This window comes from Aotus nancymaae, unplaced genomic scaffold (genome assembly GCF_030222135.1).
Source record: "Aotus nancymaae isolate 86718 unplaced genomic scaffold, 86718_ANA_hifiasm-v0.15.2.pri h1tg000016l, whole genome shotgun sequence".
Classification (NCBI taxonomy): domain Eukaryota; kingdom Metazoa; phylum Chordata; class Mammalia; order Primates; family Aotidae; genus Aotus; species Aotus nancymaae.
In genome coordinates this window covers 63,051,087-63,075,168 of record NW_026988428.1, presented here as the reverse complement: position 1 = coordinate 63,075,168, position 24,082 = coordinate 63,051,087, and the positions used below count along the sequence as shown (strand labels likewise).

Here is a 24,082-nt window from a genome sequence, read left to right as displayed (position 1 = left end):
CCCATCTCAACCACTTATTCCTGTACTCAATACAGTTGAGAAAGTTTAACTCAATGTCTAAACAGAATTTCTTTGTGATTAACATAGTGTAGGACAAGCTTTAGTTTTAGCAGTCATTTCAGCATAGCAGATATAGGGTGGTGGAATTAACATAACGATATGTTTCTTGTCTTTTCATTCCAACAGTTCAGTCTCTCCACCACACAGGCTTTCCCAACATCCTTTCTATCGTCTCCTATTTGAGCTCAAGGAATGGGTCACTAACCAAAATGGTCTGGTATGCCAACCTCGGAAGCACCCATTATCAAATTCCTTTTATTTCCTTTTCAAGCCTCTGTTCTAGGACCTGTGCTTCAGCATTCCTGGGAGCCCAACTCATGCTGCAATAAAATCACCTGCAAATTGTTGGCATTATCAAATCATATTGGAAGACACTTGCACATAAGAATGAACAAAATATAATAATGGAACAACTTTGGCATACTGCTGCTAATTAACCAAATAAATTTTAAAATGGAAAGGAAAGGGGAGGGGAGGGGAGGGGGGAGGGGAGGGAAGGGAGAAAGAAAGGAGGGAGGGAAAAAAGGAGGGAAGAAGGGAAGAAAGGAGGGAGGGAAGGAGGGAGGGAGAAAAGGAAGGAAGGAGGGAGAGAAAGAGAGAAAGAGAGAGAGAAAGAGAGAAAGAAAGAAAAGAAAAGTCCATATGCAGGACTCCTGAGGCCCTTAGTGATCTCCAGGAAGACACTCCCAAACCCAGAGCATTTTAACTTAGGCTCCATGTGAATGTTGTCAGGACACCTAGGAAGCACAGAAATCCTCCCCTCACAGCCATAATGATCTGTTCACTTTTCTCCATGAAAATCAAATCAGGAGTTCTTTTCTCTCTTGTTTATATTCTACGTGAGGGGGAAAAGAGACAAGAAAAGACACATTCCAGGACAAACTAATAAATTACTTTGAAGTAGATTTACCCATTGTTAATGACAGTACAGTGGTATAATAAAGCTATTTCAAATAACTCATACATAAGAACACATTCTGTTGTAAACCCTGTACACCTTGAGCTTCTTGTAAGTTAAGCCCCAGCCTCACTTTTCCATTCCATATCTGTTCCCTAGGGCACCACGGAGTTGGTTTCTTCATATCCTTTTTTTTCTTGCCAGCTGTTGCTATACTCTACCCTACCCACCTGAGATTTCTTTCCCTTAAGACTGGTGCTGTATAATACACAGGTGTAAGGAGTTAGCCAGCTTGCTTTAGGCAGACAGTAAGGGAAGGGTCCCTGGAGAACCTCCAAGCCGCCCCATAAGTGCTTACACTGGATATTTTCTGCAGATAAGGAAACTTGCACAGGGGGCTTGCCTAAACATGCCTGCAGTGGAAAATTCCGTTCCTTAACAGATGTATAGTAAGGGAAATACATCAATATGGAGCAGTTCAGACTAAGAGCCCACATGTGTACTGGAAGGACGAGGTGGAGCTGCCAGGAATTTGTGCCTCAAGGATGGTATTCAACTGTGAAGGGGGCAACCAACAACCTGCTTTTCCAGACCCCTCTCTTTGCTGAGAGCTTTCCTTTCGCTTAATAAATTCTACTCCACTTGCCCTCCGGTGTCCACATGCCTAATTCTTCCTGGTTGTGAGACAAGAACCCGGACCTAGCCGATCTAAGGAGCAAAAATCCTGCATCCTATGCTCCCCAGCTTCCCAGTTCTCCACACCCTCTTCTAACTTAGAGTTCTTAAAATCAGCAAAAGAGTCTGTTTTACATTTTAAGGTTTAATCTATATGCATAATAAGAAAGCAGATCTCACTGCTCAAGGACTTCACTTTTGCAATTATCCCTCCCACCTCTCTCCTTCATCAATTTCTCCTTCTTTAAGGGTCATCAGTTTACAAATATACATCTCCCATTAACATAAACTACAAAACAAAATGAAAATAATGGTACCCTATCCCTCTGCTGCCTTTCACAGCAAAATCCTCATATGAACTCTTGATTCTTGCCATCTGTTTCCCCACATTTGCTCTTCAGCCTACTCTCATCAGAACTTGGTTCCCACCACCTCAGGGAAACTCTCCTGTGAAGTCATCAGCAACCTCCATCTTGCCAAATCCAGTAATTAATCCTTAGCTTCATTTTACTCACACAGTTCTGCATTCTTCCTTTTGGAAACACATTTTTCTCTAGGATTCTAAGTGGCTGCTCTAGAAGACAGAGGTCTTCTTGTTGTTGTTGTTGTTTTCTGTTTTCGTTTTTGGTTTTTTTGAGAAGGAGTCTCGCTCTATCTCCCAGGTTGGAATGCAATGGCGTGATCTCGGCGCACTGCAACCTCCACCTCCCAAGGTCAAGTGATTCTCCTGCCTCAGCCTCCCAATACCTGGGATTACAGGGGCATACCACCACACCTGGCTAATTTTTGTATTTTTAGTAGAGATGGGGTTTCAACATATTGGTCAGGCTGGTCTTGAACTCCTGACCTCAAGTGATCCACCTGCCTCGGCCTCTCAAAGTCCTGGGATTACAGGCATGAGCCACTGCATCGGCCTTTTTTTTTAAAGACAGAGTCTCGCTCTATCACCCAGGCTGGAGTGCAGTGGCACAATCTCATCTCACTGCAACCTCTGCCTCATGGTTCAAGCAATTTTCCTGACTCAGCCTCCTGAGTAGCTGAGACTACTGGCTAGAGTGAAGTGAGGGTGTGCCACCATGCCTGGCTAATTTTTGTATTTTTAGTGGAGATGGGGTTTCTCCATGTTGGCCAGACTGGTCTTGAACTCCTGACCTCGAGTGATCTGCCCACCTCGGCCTTCCAAAGTGCTGGAACTACAGGCGTCAGCCACTGCACCCAACCCAACAGAGATCGTCTTCAATGGTTTCTCCTTTTCTCTACCTGCTTCTGTACACTAGAGTGTCTGAGGCTGGATCCTCAGATGTCTTCTTGTCATTCCTTAGGTGATCTCCTCTGAGCCCATGGCTTAAAATGTCATCTATTCACTGATGACTCCCAAATTTCTTTATCTAGCTCAGCCTCTACCCTGAGCTCAGACTTATGTATCCAATTACCTGCTTGTCTTCACCACTTGGAGGTCTAATAGGTATCTTTTTTTTTTTTTTTGAGACAGGGTCTCACTCTGTCACCCAGGCTGGAGTGCAGTGGCACACTCACAGCTTACTAACCTTGACCTCTTGGTCTCAAGTAACCCTCCCACTTCAGCCTCCCTAGTAGCTGGAACTACAGGCACATACCACCATACCCAGCTAATTTTTGTATTTTTTGTATAAATGAGGTTTTGTGTTGCCAGGCTGGTCTCAAACTCCTGGACTCAAGGGATCCACCCGCCTCAGCCTCCCAAACTTCTAGATTACAGGTGTGAGCCACGGCCTGGCCAAAACAGGCATCTTGAGCTAAACATGATCAAAACAGAACCCTCGAAGTCATACACCCCATCATCAAACCAACCCACTCAATGAGGGGTCTCATTTTACAACATGACAGCATAGTATTATGTTTACACCCATCTCCCACATCTGAATGTAAGTTTCATGAGAGCAAGGGTTTTGTCTTGTTTTTTGCTGTATCTCCCGTGCCTCCAGTGGTCTCTAGCAAAAAGACAGTGCTCAATGAGTATTTGATGAATGCAGAAAGTGGGACAAGGAAATTTATAAAAACAACAAACACTGAAAAGCTACAAATAATCAAGTAACTGTAAAGACGATTTTTTTTTGAGACAAGGTCTCACTCTGTACCCAGACTAGAGTGCATTTACATGATCACAGCTCACTACAGCCTTGACCTCCCAGACTCACACGTTCCTCCTGCCTTAGCCTCCAAAGTAGCTGAGACTAAAGGCATGCAATACCATGCCTGGCTAATTTTTAAATTTTTTGTAGAGCTGGAGCCCTACTATGTTGTCCAGCCTGGTCTTGAATTACTGGCCTCAAGCAATCCTCCCACCTTGGCCTCCCAAAGTGCTGGGATTATAAGTGTGAACCACTGTGCCCAGCCTCTTTTTTTTTTTTTTCAGATGGGTTCTCACAATGTTACCCACGCTGTTCTCACACTCTCAGGTTCAAGTGATCCTCCTGTCTCAGCCTCCCAAGTAACTGGGACTGTAAGCACAGACCACTGGACCTGGCTATAATTCATGTTTCTTGATAAGAAAAGTTGATGGATGCTTTTTCTTTCCAGATGTTAAAACTTGTTTTAACCCAATATTCACATCTTTAAATATGCCTTTGGCTTTCTTTGCTCCAAGTTGTGATTTCATCCTTTTTTCTTTCTTTTTCTTTGTTGAAACAAAGTCTCACTCTGTCACCCAGGCTGGAGTGCAGTGGCACGATCTCAGCTCACTGCAACCTCCACTTCCTGGGTTCAAGCGATTCTCCTACCTCAGCCTCCCAAGTAGCTGGGATTACAGGCACCACACTTGGCTAATTTTTGTATTTTTAGTAGAGACAGGGTTTCACCATGTTGGCCAGGCTGGTCTCAAACTCTTGACCTCAGGCAATCCACCCACCTTGGTCTCCCAAAGTGCTGGGATTACAGGAGTGAGTCACTGTGCTGCGCTCATCCTATTTTCTGAAATTATGGTTAATTGAGCACTTATCCTAGTAACTAAGAGCTTTGCATTATCTCATTTAATCTTCAAAGTAACACTATATTGCAATATTATGTTCATGTAACAGATGAAGAAACTGAGGCAGAGAGAGGCACGTAATTTGTTCAGGACTATGATTCAAACCCGTCTGTTTGACTTCAGATCCACGCCTTAACTGCTAAGCTATATGGCCTCCTTTGTTCCTGCAGATGATTTGGATTATATTCAATTCACTGCTTTAGGAAAATCAATTGATCTTAGACCTGGGCAAACAGCTTGTGTTCCAAATAACAGCAGATATCCTGACCAGGCCTAAAGTAGTCACCAAAATTGAGCTTTAAACTAATCTCTTTGATATCCAGCAAACAAGTAAAAAAGAAAGTACATAGCGTTACATAGTTCTAGTTATCTGATTTTTAAAATACTACTAGATATTCAAAAGAACTACATGTATTTGTTTACTATTCTTTTTATCCCTATTATACAGATGAAAAAACTGAGGCTTGGAAAGATTATAAGATTCAGACAAAATTCCATTGAAAATAAGTGGTGGGGCCTGCTTGAGAGCCCAGGTCTTTGAATTTAGAGGCCATATTTTAAAACATCACATTATATGGCTCAGAAGAGTTTGCATTTTAAAAAAATAGCCTATGTCAAGAGAAAGCTAAGACTTAAAAAATGGAGACTGATGGATTGATGTCACTTGGGCTATGTCCCTTGCATATGCTGTCAGCTGGGTTTTTGATAGGAATAGAGTAACAAGTAGGCAATTGGAGGTAACTCTCTTTGATGACAGCCCCAGTACTGTGAGTTGCAGACTGAAGAGAGATTGTATGTGTTGGATACCAGGCAAGCAGGTGGCAAGGCTGACATTCCATTAAAAATGATGAAAACTCTGCTGTGATGATCTGATTGGTTGAAGGGGTCATCTTATTTTCGTAAGGGAAGGGCAAAGAGAGACATGGGTCAAATGGTCCTTAAGAAGAGCTCTGTCATACTGAGCACCTATTAGCAGACAAAAAATTAGACTGGAAATTTTTAGGCACAGATATTATTGGCTCTCTATACAAAAGAAATAGTGTTGATTTTTTTCCTAGTCTCATTGTAAAAATAATTATTTTCCATATTCCATTTCAGAAAATATCTATGAAAGACAATTATTTTAATTTTGGAACAGCTGATAAAGAATGATTCTTCTTACCTATAAATAACTGATTTCTTAAATGCCACTGGTAAGTTTGAATAAGAAATAATACGGATAAGAATGTAATATCCTTATTACAGGATGAGTACTATACTGTAAATGGCATTGGGACATTTAGCCATTTAGGGGAAGATTTTTTTTTTTTTAGATGGAGTTTCACTCTTTTAGCCCAGGCTGGAGTGCAATGGCACGATCTCGGTTTGCCACAACCTCTGCCTCCTGGGTTCATGTGATTCTCCTGCCTCAGCCTCTGGAGTAGCTGGGATTACAGGCATGTGCCACCACGCCTGGCTAATTTTTTTTGTATTTTTAGTAGAGATGGGGTTTTTCCATGTTGATCAGGCTGGTCTTGAACTCCTGACCTCAAGTGATCCACCCGCCTCGGCCTCCCAAAGTGCTGGGATTACAGGTGTGAGCCACTGCACCCAACCAGAGAAAGACTGTTAACTTAAACTCTCTTGCTGTTCCACACATCAAACTAAATCTCATGTAAATGAACACATTGAAAGTAAAAAGGCCACAAAACAGATAGAAATGAGCATTATATTTTTGTAGTTTTGAGAAGACTGAAGGGAAGAAGAGAGAGAAAGACATTCTCTGCTTAAAGGTCACTCTAAGGAATCTCATAAGAAATAATTAGTATATTTAAAAACAAGGACACTAAACCTTCAGTGTGTCAAAAATAAAATAAAATCAAAAGGGAAACAACAAACCAGTGGAAAGGATTTCTACTCATAGAAAAGGATTAAGAAAAATCAATATTTATTTTGGCACACACAAGTAGTAGAAACATTAAAACCTAATATATAAATGTGTAAAACTGATGAAATACAAATTTTTCCTTAAAATTTATGATTAATTTACATATGTTATTCCACAAATTAATGAAAATGGTGAAAATTCTCATTTGTTCATTTTTTTTCTGGGTATTTATTATATGCCAAGCTCTGTGCTAGGATATACTGATGAATGAGATACACCATATCTCTACCCTCACTGACCTTAGAAATTAATAGAGAAATGGCCAGATATGGTGGCTTATGCCTATAATCCCAGCACTTTGGGAGGCTGAGGAAGGCAGATCACTTGAGGTCAGGAGTTTGAGACCAGCCTGACCAACATAGTGAAACCCCATGTCTACTAAAAATACAAAAAAAAAAATAGCTGGGTGTGGTGGCACATGCCTGTAATCCCAGCTACTCAGGAGGCTGAGGCAGGAGAATCACTTGAACCCAGGAGGTGGAGGTTGCAGTGAGCTGAGATTGCGCCACTGCACTCCAGCCTGGACAACAGAGTGAAACTTTATTTCGGAAAAAAAAAAAAAAAAAAAAAAAAAAAAAAGATGCACAAAAGAAAAATTGTATTAAATACAATTTAATACAATTTCTTACAAGTTTATTACCCAAAATTTTGCAAATAATTGAAGTTAGAAGCTTTGGATTTTGCTTTTAGAGCTAAGTGCAGATTTTGCAAATGCATTCATTTCCATTCATTTTGGTACAATCTTGGCTCACTGCAATATCCGCCTCCTGGGTTCAGGCAATTCTCCTGCCTCAATCTCCTGAGTAGCTGGGATTACAGGAGCCTGCCACCATGCCCAGCTCATTTCTTTGTTATTTTAGTAGAGATGGGTTTTCACAATGTTGTCCAGGCTGGTCTCAAACTCCTGACCTCAAGCGATCCACCCACCTCAGCCTCCCAAAGTGCTGGGATTACAGGTGTGAGCCAGCATGCTTAGCATTTTTTTTTTGGGGGGGGACAGGGTCTCAATCTGATACCCTAGGCTGGAGTGCAGTGGTGCAATCATGGTTCACTGCAGCCTTGACCTCCCCAGGCTCAGGTGATCCTCCCACTTCAGCCTCTTGAGTAGTGGGACTAAAGTTGCACACCACCGTGGCCAGATACTTTTTTTCTTTTGAGAGACAGGGTCTTACCATGTTGTCCAGGCTAGTCTTGAACTCCTGAGCTCAAGTGATTCAGCTGTCTCAGCCTCCCAAGGTTCTAGGATTACAGGTGTGTGTTACCATGTCCGGCCTTGTGCACCTTCTTTATACAACATGAAATGCTATACTGCTAGGCTTCAATACAATTTCCTGGAAATCTAGTTACACAAAAAAAATTCAGGTGCCCCAGTCCTATCTGGCCAAGAATAAGGGACAGTAGACTGTTTTCAGTCTGTGATATGATGGGATATATTGGGGAGAGTGTGTCTCCAAAAGCAGTTAGAGCAGAGCAGTAACTCTAGTTACACTTTATAAGAATTCTTGTTGAGTTCAACCTTCATAGCTCTGACCTCTGCTCATTTCAGACAGAAGTCCAACTCACAGATTGCTAATGGAGAATGGATCAATTTCAAGGCCATCTAGGACATGCATAACCATACACAGAGAAGAACCTGGCTTTAAATCTTTAATTAGACTTCCCTTAGGCTGGAGAGCCAAGTAGTGTCTGCCTCCATGCTTCCCAGAGGGCACTAATCAGGCTGTGTACTTGGAGGATGTCCAGAGGGGTTTTCTGCCCTGATTCAGGCCACTATCCTGAACAGTGCAGTCCACCGGGATAGAAATGCCTTCTAGTATTAGAATAAACTGTATATTCATTTTATCCCCCTGAATAGTCTAATAAAGGCAGCCATGGGCTTACACATGCAGCTATGTCCGGCAGTGTTTGGCAAAGCATCTGCACGGAGAAGGTACATAACAGTAATTTCTAAAGGAAACATTTTGCAACCAATTAAAATACAGCAGAGAGTTTCCATTTCTCTTTGCCACTGTCTGGAAAATTGTAGTTACATATGACTCTGCACGTACACATCGAAAGCATTTGCCAACTCAATGGTATTTCTCTCAATCTGAAGCTTAATGGTGGATTTGCCCATCACAATAAGAGGGTAATAATACTGTCTGACCTTGGAGTGACTCACTGCCCTCCTCTGCTGACTGGTCCCAGGCAGAAAGGGTAATGCAAAATAAATGAATGGGTGAGTATATCACAATGAGGTGAACATCAACTCTACTCTCTGGAATCCTATTAATTTTAAATATATCTTCTGTCTTTGTTCTAATGAGATATAATAAAGATTAGAAGCCAAAGTTACACATTTACTATCTTTTACTCTTCTTTCTTGTTTTCTTTCTTCCCTCCTGGTGTAGAACATGCATTTTTAATGGGTCAGGAGTGGCTAAGTATTGGTCCCCAGAGATATCCAGTTCCTAATCCTGGGAACCTGTGAATCTTACCTTACATGGTAACACAAGCTTCGCAGATGGATTAAATTAAGGATTTTGAGATGGAGAGATTATCCGGGATTAGCAAGGTAGACCCTAAGTGTAATCACAGTGTCCTCATGAGAGGCAGCCAGAGGGAGACTTGACAGAAGAAAAAGGCAACGTGACAAGACGCTGCAAGGAGGCTGGTTTTGAAAGATGGAGGAAGCAGGCACGAGTCAGTGAATACACAGAATGCAAGTCTGGAAGCTGGAAGAAGAAATGCCTGCTTCTCTAGTGCCTCCCTAGGGGGTTTGGCCCTACACCTTGACATTAGCCCAGCGAACTGCATTTCTGGCCTCTAGGACTATAAAAGAATAAGTTCGTGTTGTTTTAAGCCACAAAATTCATAATACTTTGTTATAGCAGCCATAGAACATTAGTATGGCTTCAAAAGGGGTAGAAATTGGTCTTTGGGGAATCAAAAAAATGCTTAAGTTATTACAGTGGTTTGTAGTCTTTCCAAGTTTAAACTCTAACAAAATCTCACTCTTCAGTAAAGGCATGTCTTGGAGATATTACAGGTTTGGTTCCAGACCACTGCAACAAAGCAAGTATCTCAATAAAGTGAGTCACATGAATTTTTTATTTCCTAGTGCATAGAAAAGTTATGTTTACATTATACTGTAGTCTATTAAGTGTACAATACCATATAAAACAAGTACATACCTTAATTAAAAAACTCTTGAGTGGGCCAGATGCAGTGGCTCCTGTCTGTAATCCCAGCACTTTGGGAAGCTGAGACAGGTGGATCACCTGAGGTCAGGAGTTTGAGTCCAGCCTGACCAACATAGAGAAACCCTATCTCTACTAAAAATACAAAACTAGCCAGGCATGGTGGCACATGCCTGTAATCCCAACTACTCAGGAGGCTGAGGCAGGAGAATCGCTTGATCTCGGGAGACGGAGGTTGCAGTGAGCCAAGATTGCGTCATTGCACTCCAGCCTGGGCAACAGGAGTGAAACTCCATCTCAAAAAAACAAAAACAAAAACAAAACACTTGAGTGTTAGAAAAAAAAAATGCTAATGATCATCTGAGCCATCACTGAGTCATATAATCTTTTTGCTGGTGGAAGGTCTTGCCTCAGTGTGGATAGCTGCTGACTGATCAGAATGGTGGTTGCTAAAGATTGCAAGGTGATTGTAACAATTTCTTTTCTCTTTCTTTTTTTTTGAGAAAGTTTCACTCTTGTTACCTAGGCTGAAGTGCAATGGCACTATCTCAGCTCACCGCAACCTCCACCTCCCAGATTCAAGTTCTCCTGCCTCAGCCTCCCAAGTAGCTGGGATTACAAGGATGCGCCACCACACTCAGATAATTTTGTATTTTTAGTAGAGACAGGGTTTCTCCATGTTGGTCAGGGTGGTCTCGAACTCCTGACCTCAGGTAATTCACCCACATCAGCCTCCCAAAGTGCTGGGATTACAGGTGTATACCACCACGCCCAGCTGACAATTTCTTTTCTTTCTTTTTTTTGGGGGGATAATGTTTCACTCTTGTTGCCCAAGCTGGAGTGCAATGGCACAATCTTAGCTCACTGCAATCTCTGCCTCCTAGGTTCAAGCGATTCTCCTGCCTCAGCCACCCGAATAGCTGGGATTACAGGCACGCACCACCACACCTGGCTAATTTTTTGTAATTTTAGTAGAAATGGGGTTTCACCATATTAGCCAGGCTGGTCTCAACCGCCTGACTTCAGGTGATCCTCCCACCTTGGCCTCCCAAAGTGCTGAGATTACAGGTATGAGCCACCGCGCCTGGTCAACAATTTCTTAAAATAAGACAATTAACTTTGGCGCACTGATTGTTCCTTTTGTGAAGAAAGATTTCTCTGAAGCATGCAATGCTGTTAGACAGCATTTTACTCACAGTAGAACTTTTTTCAAAACTGCAGTTGATCCTCTCAAACCCTGCCCCTGCTTTATGTTCACAGTGTCTTCTCCAGGAATACATTCCCTCTCAAGAAATCAATTCCTTTGCTCACCCATAAGAAGCAACTCCTCATCCATTCAAGTTTTATCATGAGATTATAGCAATTCAGTCACATCTTTAAGCTTCACTCTCAATAACAGCTCTCTTGCTATTTCCACCATATTTATGAGTACTTCCTCTACTGAAGTCCTTAAAAAAATTTTTTTTTAAGAGACAGGGTCTTGTTATATTGCCCAGGCTGGTCTCAAACTCTGTGCTCATGATCCACTCGCCTCACCTTTCCAAAGTGCTGGAATTATAGGCCCACTATGCCCAGCCCGCTCTACTGAAGTCTTAAAGCCCTCAAAGTCACCATGAGGTTTGGAATCAACTTCTTCCAAACTCCTGTTCATGTTGATAGTTTGATCTCCTCCCATGAATCATGAATGTTCTTAATGGTATCTAGAATGGCAAATCCTTTCCAGAAGGTTTTCAATAGACTTTGCCCAGGTCCATCAGAGGAATCACTATCTATAGCAGTTATATACTTACAAAATGTATTTCTTTTATTTCTTTCTTTTTTCTTTTTTTTATTGAGACAGAGTCTCGCTCTGTTGCCAAGCTGCAGTGCAATGGTACGTCTCAGCTCACTGAAACCTCTGCCTCCCAGGTTCAAGCAATTCTCCTGCCTCAGCCTCCCAAGTAGCTGGGACTACAAACATGCACCACCACACCCAGCTAATTTTTATATTTTTAGTAAAGACGGGGTTTCACCATCTTGGCCAGGAGGGTCTTGATCTCTTGACCTCGTGATCCGCCCACCTTGGCCCCCCAAAGTGCTGGGATTACAGGTGTGAGCCACTGCACCCGGCCATAAAATGTATCTCTTATATAAAATAAGACTTCAAAGTCAAAATGACTCCTAGACCCATGGGCTGCCCAATGGATGTTGTGTTAGCAGGTATGAAAACAACATTCATCTCCTTATACCATCAGAGCTCTTGGGTGACCAGGTACACTGTCAATGAGCAGTAATATTTTGAAAGGAATCTTTTTTTCTGAGTGGTAGGTCTGAACAGCAGGCTTTAAAAGTTTGGTAAACCACTCTATAAACAGATACGCTGTCATTCAGGCTTTGTTATTTCATTAATAGAGTACAGGTAGAGTACATTTAGCATCATTCTTAAGGGCCTTAGGATTTTCAGAAAGTTCAATGAGTATGCCTTCAATTCAAAGTCACAAGCTGCATTAGTCCCTAACAAGAGCCCAAGGGACAAAAGCCTGTCCCTTGAAGCTCTGAAGCATTGACTTCTCCTCTCCAGCTATGAAAGTCCTAGCCTGAAGGCAACTTCTTCCAATATAAAATTGTTTTATCTACATTTGAAAATCTGTTATTTGGTGAAGCCACCTTCACCAATGATCAGCTAGATCTTCTTGATAACTTGCTGCAGCTTCTCCATCAGCACTTGCTGCTTACTTGCCCTTTTGTGTTATGAAGATGGTGTCCTTCCTTAAACTTCATGACCAACCCCTATTGGCTTCAAGCTTTTCTTCTGCAGGTTCCTCACTTTTTTCAACCTTCAGAGAATTGAGGAGAGTAAGGGCCTTGCCCTGAATTAGGCTTTGGCTTAAAGGAATGTTATGTCTTGTTTGATCTTCTATCTAGACCACTCAAATTTTCTGCATATCAGCAATGAGGCTGTTTCATCTTCTTATCATTTGTGTGTTCACTGGAATAGTACTTTTTATTTCCTTCAAGAACTTTTCCTTTGCGTTCACAATTTGGCTGTTTGGCACAAGAGGCCTAGCTTTTGACTTATCTAGGCTTTCAACATGTCTTCCTCACTAAGCATAATCATTTCTATGGTTTTTTGTTGTTGTTGTTGTTGTTTTGGAGACGGAGTTTCACTCTTGTTACCCAGGCTGGAGTGCAATGGCGTGATCTTGGCTCACCACAACCTCCGCCTCCTGGGTTCAGGCAATTCTCCTGCCTCAGCCTCCTGAGTAGCTGGGACTACAGGCACGCGCCACCATGCCCAGCTAATTTTTTGTATTTTTAGTAGAGACAGGGTTTCACCATGTTGACCAGGATGGTCTCGATCTCTTGACCTCGTGATCAACCCGCCTCGGCCTCCCAAAGTGCTGGGATTACAAGCGTTCTATGTTTTGATTTAAAGTGAGAGATATGCACCTCTTCCTTTCTCTTGAACACTAGGAAGCCACTGTAGGGTTATTAGTTGGCCTAATTTCAGTATTGTTGTGTCTCATGGAATAGGGAAGTCTGAGAAGGAAGAGAGAGATGGGAAATACCCAGTGGGTGGAGCACTCAGAACACATGCAAAATTTATTGATTATCAATTCTTTTTTTTTTTTTTTTTTGAGATGGAGTTTCACTCCTGTCGCCCAGGCTGGAGTGCAGTGGTGTGTTCTCAGCTCACTGCAACTTCTGCCTCTTGGGTTCAAGTGATTCTCCTGCCTCAGCCTTCCAAGTAGCTGGGACTACAGGTACCTGCCACCATGCCTAGCTAATTCTTTTTGTATTTTTAGTAGAGATGGGGTTTCACTATGTTGGCCAGGCTGGTCCTGAACTCCTGACCTTGTTATCTGCCTGCCTCGGCCTCCCAAAGGGCTGGGATTACAGGCCTGAGCCACTGCACCCGGCCTCAGTTAAGTTATATGAATGTAGTTCATGCCATCCCCAAACAATTACAACAGTAACACCAAAGACAGTGATCACAGTTCACCATTAACAGATCTAATAATAATGAAAAAGTTTGAAATATTGTAAGAATTACCAAAACGTGACACAGATGTAAAAGGAGCATATGCTGTTGAGAAAAAATGGTCCCAGTAGACTTGCTCAATGTAGGGGTGCCACAAGCCTTCACTTTGTAAAAAAACACAATTATCTGCCAAGAGCAGAAAGCAAAGCACAGCAAGATGCAGTGTGCCTGTGTTTAATTTTGTGGCGACTAGGAAAAATAAGTATCCAAGAAGGCTCTTTTCAGAGATGATAATGAAAAAAAGTTTATGAACATCATTTCATTGGAAGGCACTGTCAAGGAAAGACTGATTCAAAGATGATACAAGCTTTTTATTCCTCTCCAGGCCCAGTTTATCATTAATTGTTGAAGGCCAGAGAGGAGGTGTTATCCTGATGGGTTATTTTATGTCCTTCATTCTCACTACTGAGTTAACTATCCAAGAAAGCTTGTGGGCCACCTCTTTTTACAGACAAATCTCTACCCCATTCTTAGACACACTCTCGTGTAAGTTACAATAAGACACAAAAGTAATTCTGCCTGTAAATATTGTCACTCTGTTAATATATATGTTTTCAAACAACTGTAGGAATATATTATGTGCCAAGCCGATCAGGAAATACATTTTTATATTCTAGATGTCTATAATCTACTGTAGGCTGTGAGAATAGTATATATTGTGATAGCCTCAGAAGAGATGTTTAGCCTGGCAACAGTGGATCACACCTGTAAATCCCAGCACTTTGGGAGGCTGAGGCGGGCAGACTGAATGAGCCCAAGAGTTTGAGACCAGCCTGGTCTCTACAAAAAATTGTAGACCCCATCTCTACAAATAATACAAAAATTATCCAGGTGTGCTGGCACATGACTGTAGTCCCAGCTACTCAGGAGGCTGAGGCAGGAGGATTGCTTCAGCAACCTCCACTCAGGTAGTGGAGGTTGCAGCGAGCCAAAACATGCCACTGCACTCCAGCCTGGGCAACAGAGTGAGGAGACTCTGACTCCAAAAAAAAATTAAAAACAAACACATGCTGTTTAGTTAAAATTCTGCTTTTTAAATAGTTGTCTTAGTGAAACCAAAACCATATCAGAAAACTATTTCTAAATAAGTTTTGATGTTCCTGAACATCAACTGTGTCATGAAAGGTGATATGAAAGCTGGCTAACAAGGTAATCAATGTATAACCTTTCTTATGAGATGCACAGTGTTCTACTTTAATTCAAATTGAAAGTTAAATTTAGATCTACTAACACAGCTAATACACTTCAGTCTACAATATTTGTTTTTAAAAATACCTTTGTTGGAGATGCATTAAAAAGTGTAATTTGAGCTATATATAAAAATTCATTACAATATCACTAAGCCCATTCATTAGGTTGCTCGAGTATACATTTCCTATAACCTTCAAGAAATTAAGTCCTGAGTAGATTCTGGTATCCTTGATTGTTAGATTAAGCTGTAAATTCCCTTAGGAGAATTAAATGCCTGAACGGAATCTTAATCAGGCTAGACCTGCCAACCGGGATGTTTTTTGGAAATAGAGGTCAAGATGTAAAAAAAAAAAAAGATGAAAACTGTCCACTAAGCATCCCAGATGAAATGCTGACTATGCATTACTTCCCCACCTACCAAGCTGCACAGGGAACAAAACCTGAACTTAGGGTGGGAGAAAAGGTTTGAAACCAAATCGAGCTATTTTTAGTCCAAGAATCAATATGTACAAAATGGATTGTGCACAGATCTTTATTCTTATGGTCCAAGAAGTAGAAAACTGGTGTTTGACCCTATTCACAAGATACAAAAGGGGAGGGAGGGAGGGAGGGAGGGAAGGAAGGAGGAGGAAGGAGGAAAAGTGGAAGGGGAGGGAGGAAAGAGAGAGGACAGAAATCCTTATATATATGCTAAGTACACCATACCTGTTCCACATTTTAAAAAGTAGGCTGCCTTCCCCTGCTTATTTTTAAATGGTGAACAATAACAGATAAAAAATGTAATGACTTTGAAAAACAATAAAGGGGACTGTAAGATTACTTTTTTTTTTTTCTTGACAGAGTCTCACTCTGTCACCCAGCGGGGGAGTACAATGGCACAATCTCAGCTCACTGCAACCTCCTCCTCCTGGGTTCAAACGATTCTCCTGTCTCAGCTTCCAGAGTAGCTCCACACCACACCCAGCCAATTTTTGTATTTTTAGTAGAGAGAGGGTTTCACCATGTTGGCCAGGCTGGTCTGGAACTCCTGACCTCAGGTGATATATATGCCCGCCTTGGCCTCCCAGCAAGATTACTTTTAAAACATAATTTTTTTAAAACCTATGTCAGTGCCAGAGTTGCTATTTCTACAGTATGTCCTGGGCAATGCTCTCTGCCATTTCCCATTTAATTTTCCATTTGGCACTGGCTTAATGACAGGCTATTACACAAGAAGTTGATGTCACTGTCATATCAGGCCAGAAGTTTTGGCCCCTTCTCATTTTCTAATGCAGAAATAAAACAGTCATAAATTAAAAGAATTGGTACCATTTTGAAGCTGTGTCCAAATGATGTCCAACATTTGGATCCCGGGAATATATAAATATGCTTTTTTTTTTTGAGGAGGGGGTGGGGGCAGGGTCTTGCTCTGTCATCCAGGCTGGAGTGCAGTGGTGTGATCACAGCTCACTGCAGACTCAACCTCCTGAGTAGCTGGGACCACATGCACACGCCTGTAGTTTTTCGTATTTTTTTTGTAGAGACAGGGTTTTGCCACATTGCCCAGGATGGTCCCAAACTCCTGGGTTCAAGTGACCTGTCCACTTTGGCCTCCCAAAGTGCTGGGATCACAGGCACGAGTCACCATGCTCAGCCTAAATACGCTTTAATTTTTGAAGTTTTCTCCCAAATATTTGGGATTATGGAGATGTCTATCTTTATTATCTCCCCAAAATAACCATAAAAGGCTAAAGTTATTTTTTAATAAAGAGCAACTGATATCATTTTGTAAACTATGAAAAAGCTATTGTATTATTTCTCATTGACAAATATAATAACATCACTTTCCAAATCATAGAAAAAATATTCCCAGTCCTTAAAAAGAGAAATTAAATGTCCATGCTCCTTAAAATAATGCATGCAGTTTATGATCAATCAATATTCACTGGCTCTATGAGCATATGAGATTACAGCAGTCATCATGATAATTTCACAGATGTGCATAATGCACCTGCCTTTAACAGAAACCTGACTCTCTCTTGGGGACACTGTTTCCCTGCAACCCTCTGAAGTGCTGACTATTTCACTCCCACACCAGTTGGCCTGAAGGTGAGACAGATGCCCCTTTTGCTCCACATGGCTGCTTTCAGAGCACTCTCCCTCTCTCCTCTCTAAAACTGCTGTGCTTTAAACCTGATGTCATCAAATTATATCATCCGCTATCCAGCACTGTTACCGTTACCTACCAAACACCAACTCATTCCCCTTCATTTCGCATTGCCATCATCTCTAGAATTTCTGGTCTTCATTCCTGGCATTCTCAATACCCACAGAGATGATCTCAATTCCTGAATTCCTACTTATTTATTTGCTTATTTATTTATTTAGAAACAGGGTCTCATTCTGTTGCCTAGACTGGAGGGCAGTGGCGCAACCTTGGCTCACTGCAGCCCCAACCTCCTGGGCTTAAGTGATCCTCCCACCTCAGCCTCCTAATGTACTAGGACTACAGGCATGAGGGATCTTTTCTCCTACGGCAGTACTCACTCCCATGACTCCCATGGTTCACTCTCCAGGTGATTATCTCCCACTTTTCTCCCTTCAAATCCCCTTCCCTTCCTTCCCTGGCAGCTGCCGACCTTGCTTCCACTGCACTGAGGACATGTAAACAGACAGAAGAGGACTCACTTTATTCACACACCCTTGTGCTGGCATCTGCATCCACATATTCTGCTTTTCCAAGCATTACCATAGATTAAATTTTGTAGTTCCTGTCTAAGGGCAATCCCTCCATTTTTGTACTAGATTCCACCCCTTTCTCCTTCACTCAAGGAAATCACTTGCTCTAGGCTTTCTTCTCTTTTCTTCTTATATCATTCAAATTTCCCACATTATGGGGTCATGGCCATTCGCATTCACAAATGCTATTTCTTCCATCTTAAAAAGGAACAAAACACAACAACTTGTAGCTGAGCCCACTTCCTCCCCTAGCTACCTCCTCATTTCTTTGGTCCTATTTGCAAACAGACTCCACAAAAAACGCTTCTATTCTCTGTCTGCAATTCCTCTCCTTTTATCCTCTCTTAAACCGACTCTCCTCAGGCTTCTTCTCCAAACACTCTATGGAAGCTTCTTTCACTGAGATGACCAATGATCCGCTGTTGCTTAACCCAGTGGTCAATATATGTCCTCATCCCGTCTGACCCATTAGCAGCATCCGCACTGTTGATCACTTCCTTCCTGGATACCATTTCCTTATTTGGCTTTCAGAAACTATTCTGTGCTTTCTCTCTAACTCACTACTATTTTTTAGTGCCCTTTACCGTTTCCTTTTTTGTCCCCAGTGTCTCAATGCTGCAGTGACCCAGGCCTCAGTGCTTGCCCTTTTCTCTCTACACATCTACCCTTGGTGATTCCACCAATGCCACAGCCTTACATGACATCTATCTACTGATGGATCCAAACATTTTTTTTTGAGATGGAGTCTTGCTCTGCCACCCAGGCTGGAGTGCAGTGGCATGATCTTGGCTTACTGCAACCTCCGCCTCCCGGGTTCAAGCGATTCCTTTGCCTCAGCCTTCCGAGTGGCTGGGATTACAAGTGCACACCACCATACCTGGCTAATTTTTTGCATTTTTAGTAGAGACAAGGTTTCATCATGTTAGCCAGGCTGGTCACCAACTCCTGGTCTCAAGTAATCCACCCTCCTCAGGTTCCCAAAGTGCTGGGATTCCAGGTGAGAGCCACTACGCCTGGCCTGGATCCAAAATTTATACCTCCATTCCCAGACCTCTCTCCCAAACTCTTGGCCCTTATCACCCACTATTCACTCAACATCCACAGTTGAAGCTCTAATAGAAACGTAAAATTTAACATGTTCAAAACCGAACTTCTGGCCTTCCTTCCTAAAATGTGCTTCATTTGAAGCTTTTCCCATCTTAACTCCATTTTTCATGTTGGTCAAGCTAAAATCTTAGATGAGAGTTATCTTTTCTGATACTTATCTTTCATTCTCTACATTCAACCCATTAGAAAATCCCGTTGGGGTCACTCTCAAAAATTATTCAGAATATAACTACTTTTTACCACTTCTGTCCATCATCCTGGCCCAAACCACCATTTCTGCATATCTGGATGACTGTAGTACCTCACATTCCTATCCTTGCCTCAATAAAGTCAGGGTACTCCTTTGCCCAACACCTTCCCATAGCTTCTCATTTCACTTAAGATAAAAGCCAAAATCCTTTCAATGGTCTACAAGGCCCTACACGATCTGGCTTCCTGTTACCTCTCTGACTTCATGACAGTGTGTACTGGTGAAAGGATAGGCACCAGATCAACAGAGCAGAATACAGATTCTATAAACAGACCCACACAAACATGGCCAAGAAATTCTGACAAAAGTGTAAAGGCAATTCAGTGGAGAAAGAGTACATCTTTCCAACAAATGGACAATTGGACATTTGTACGCCACAAAAAGGAACCTCAATCTAAACCAATCCTTCATGCAAAAACGAACTCAAGGCCCTGATCGATATTGGGACCCCTTTCCAAGAGACCATGGCGCTCAACAGGAATCACTCCCAGGGTGGCCGAGTGAGCATCAACAACACCAAGAGCATCCTCATGTCCTGTGTCCATGTGGAACTGATGTTCAATGACATGAAGCATGTGCCAGAGTCCTTCAAAGGGACCAAGAGAGGCACCGTCTGCCTTACCCCTTACCGGTCATCTTTCTACTCAAGAAGAAGAACTCCATGAAGGCCTTTGCGATGCCTTTCACCTGATGGAGGACTGTGAGATCAACTAGCCTGTTTGCTGCAAACTACTTCAAAGGAACAGTGAAGGGTGAAGCAGGAGAGGGCTGGAAGGCTGGGCTTCATACAAGTTCACCTTACAGCAGTCTGGACAATGAATGCTCCAGGTAGCATTTCAAGCCTCCAGGGGCAGGGCTCCCAATGGAGCCTATTACTACTCTTACATACCCAGCAGAGCCTATGTCTTTGCTCCGCCAGTCGTCAATGGAATGTACCTTTGCCCTCCTGGCTGCCCCAATCCACAGATCCCTTCTGAGTTCTATCCAAGACCTCCCATGGCAGATGGAGCTATGGGATAACTGCAATCCCTGCCACTGCCCTATCTGAGCTCATGGAACCTCTGGTCAGTGGCCCTATAGGCCCCTCTGCTCTGGCAACCAAAGCCAGAGCTGCAAAAGTAGCTGCCAATGCCGGGTAACCCACACAACACCTACATTCCCAGGAACCAGCCTCTGCCACTACACTATTACAGCACCCCCTCCGAAAATAAGAAGACCCATTAGAGCCCTCCCACCTCCCTGTTTCACACCCTCATTGCCCTTTCCTACCCCTCCCATTGGGTCAGCATTGGAGGCTACAGGAGGCAATGGAGGGCCTTGCTCCTCCTCCAAGTCTGATTGTTAAATTACTAGCAACTGGCAATGAAGGAAGGGAAGGGCCCCTGGCCTCGGGAGAGGTGCCCCCCCCAGCTTCCCACACTAGCTCAGAATCCAGGGCGATGCTCAGCTGTGCTCCATTACCATCTTTAGGGCTCTCCTCCAGGGCATGGGTGTCCCCCTTGTTCTGTTTTTGCTCTAGGAGCTTCACATGGAGGAGGCTCTTCAGCCATCTCCCCGGTCTGGCAGCCTCTTTACACTCAACCTCCTGAGCTGTGTATCTTCCCCAGGACCTCCCCAGGCCCTCCTCACATGCTCTCCCCTGGTCTGTGCCTAGCTGTGGAAGGCCACCATCCAGAAACTTCGAGCCCACATTCCCTTCCCAGCCAGGCTCCAGCCCCAGGCATACTGGCCTTCCCTGTCCTTGAAGAGCTCCAGGGGTTGAGTGGTGTCAGGAGCAACTGCAGCTGGGGAGGAAGTCCCTCTGCTTCCCTGCTAGGGTTTCTGGGATTTCTTTCCTTTGCCTTTTCTCCTCTCCCTCCCATCTTCTCAGCTGGGACAGGAGAAATGTCTGTCCCATCATGGAATTTGAGGGCCACCAGGTGGGCTGGGAGAAGAGTCCCTGATGCCTGGGGCCTGGCCTGGTCCTGTGGGATGACCATGGCCTACTGGCCACTCAGCCTGTCCCCTCCCTTTAAGCTTTATGCATGGTTGGTGATACGCTCCCTGGATGCACTAATACTTGCTTTCATTTTTCCCAGGCTAAGTGTGAAGTGAGGAGATGGTTACTTAAAGAGAATTCTCTAATTTTTTGACAAAAATCCAGTTAACATATTAATTTAAAATTAAAAAATAGGTTGGGTGCAGTGGCTCACAGCTATAATCCCAGCACTTTGGGAAGCCGAGATGGGTGGATCACCTGAGGTCAGGATTTCGAGACCAGCCTGATCAACATGGTGAAACTCTATCTCTACTAAAAATACAAAAATTAGTCAGGCGTGGTGGTGGTGCACCTGAGGTCCCAGCTACTTGGTAGGCTGAGACAAGAGAATCGCTTGAACACAGGAAGTGGATGTTGGCAGTGCACTGAGATTATGCCATTGCATTCCAGCGTGGGCGACAGAGAGACTCCGTCTCAAAAAAAAAAAAAAAAAAAAAAAACCAAAACCAAACCAAACAACAAAAAAAAACCTTACCATAGGAAAAGAAACAACCCAATTAAAAATGGGCAAAAGTCTTGAAAAGACATTATACCAAAGAGAATATATGGAAGGCAAACAAGCACATGAAAGATGTCATTCTCAGTCATTAGAGAAATGCAAATTAAAACCGTAATGAGATACCATTACACACCAATTAGAGTTGCTAAAATTTAAGAAATACTGTTAAGGTTGGGAGCAGTGGCTCACGCCTGTAATCTCAGCATTTGGGGAGGCTGAGGCAGGCATATCACCTGAGGCCGGGAGTTTGAGACTAGCCTGGTCAACATGGTGAAACCTCGTCTCTACTAAAAATGCAAAAAATTAGCTGGGCGTGGTGGCGGGTGCCTGTAATCCCAGCTACTTGGGAGGCGGAAACAGGAGAATTGCTTGAACCTGGGAGGTAGAGGCTGCAGTGAGCCAAGATCACACCGTTGCACTCCAGCCTGGGCAACAAGAGTAAAACTCCATCTCAAAAAACAAACAAACTACTGTTAATACCAGGGACTGGCAAGAATAGGGGCAACAGGAACTTTTTTTTTTTTTTTTGAGACGGAGTTTCGCTCTTGTTACCCAGGCTGGAGTGCAATGGCGCAATCTCGGCTCACCGCAACCTCCGCCTCCTGGGTTCAGGCAATTCTCCTGCCTCAGCCTCCTGAGTAGCTGGGATAACAGGCATGCGCCACCATGCCCAGCTAATTTTTTGTATTTTTAGTAGAGACGGGGTTTCACCATGTTGACCAGGATGGTCTCGATCTCTTGACCTCGTGATCCACCCGCCTTGGCCTCCCAAGGCAACAGGAACTTTTACACATTGCTAGTGGGAGAGCAAAATGGTCCAGCTGTTCTGGAAAAGTTAACCATGCACTTACCACTCTCCTAAGTATTTATTCTAGAAAAATGAAAAGTCACAAAAACTAAGTGTACATGAATGCTTATAGAAGCTCTAGTCATAATTACCATAATCTGAAAATAACTCAAATGTTCTTCAGTAGGTGAACTGATGAATGTAACCACAATATATCTATACAGTAGAATAACACTCAGCAATAAAAAGGAACAAACTGTTGACTCATGTAACAGCTTACATGAATCCCAAAGGCTTTATGCTGAGAGAAAGGGCCCAATCTCAAAAGGTTGCATACTGTTTTATTCCGCTTACATAGTGATGGACAATAGATGATTGGTTATCAGAGGCTGAGGTGGGAGAGGCTCTGACTACAAGGAGCAGCAGTGACCAAGGGAGCTTTTGAGGTGGTGAAACTGGTCTGCCTCCGAATAGGGGTTGTGGCAATATGAACCTACTTATGAGTTAAAATTCATAGAACTGGTCAGGCACGGTGGCTCACATTTGTAACCCCAACGCTTTAGGAGGCTGATCACTTGAGGTCAGGGGTTCAAGACGAGCCTGGCCAACATAATGAAACCCCATCTCTACTAAAATACAAAAATTAGCTGCGTGTGGTAGTGCATACCTATAATCCTAGCTACTTAGGAGGCTGAGGCAGGAGAATTGCTTGAACCTGGGAGACGGATGTTGCAGTGAGCCAAGATCGCGCCCCTACACTCCAGCTTCAGTGACAGAGCAAGACTCCATCTCAATAAAATAAAATAAAAATTCATAGAACTGTATATACACACACACAAACTCTATGAGCCTAAATTGCACAGTAATCCCTATAAACAAACCCATTTTATCTTATTTTCCCCAAAAGCACAATCAAATTGCAATTATTCAAAAATGAATTAATTGTCTATATTTTGCTAGACTTGGCTCTCAAATTCCCAATAACATTAATAGACATATTTGTTTACTGTAGCTCAGCAAGTGTTGCAAAAAACTTTTCAACCAAAAGAAATATAGCTCTCTCCCGTGGAATCGCATATGCGCTGCAAGTTTGTTGAAAGAATTAAATGCAATAATGAATGTAGTAAAGTGCTAAGCTTCGTACCTGGCATATGGTGACCACAATAAATGTTAGCTATGTTATTATTATCAGTTACGTAAATCAGTTAAAACCAATGACAGTTCTTCACCGTTTGATGTACCGAATCATTCCAGAGAGGTATGAGGTCCATTCCCAACAAGTTTTGAGAGGAGGAAAGAGATAGGGATGGGCCAGGAAACAGACAACTTCCCAGCTACAGCCAAGCCACGCCTTCACAGCAACGTCAGCTTCACTCAGCCCTGTGTAACCACAGCTCCCAGTGACCAATTATCCAGCCAGAAACATCAAAGACTGGAAGAAACACTTTGGTTTTCACTGGATACATTGAATAATTCAATCTTTTCCCTACTGGATACATTAAATAATTCAATCTTTTCCCTACGATTCTGGTCATTGGCAAGAACATCCAATGCTGTACTAGGTAATAATGCAAGGATTCTTTCATGGACTAGTCAGATATGAAAGGGTGTTTATACTGACAGGAAGACACCCAGATGGCTCTCCTCTTTCAATCTACTGGCTTGTAAATATGTGTTCCATTTCCTCTTTTGGTGTCAGGATGTCAACCATGACTTCTTGCTATT

At 42.8% G+C, this 24,082-nt stretch overlaps 1 protein-coding gene across 7 annotated transcripts in view; it reads right to left on the bottom strand.

Moving 5' to 3' along the window:
- BICD1 (BICD cargo adaptor 1) overlaps positions 1–24,082 on the bottom strand; it is a 274,324-nt gene that overhangs the window by 131,613 nt on the left and 118,629 nt on the right. The window lies entirely within an intron of this gene.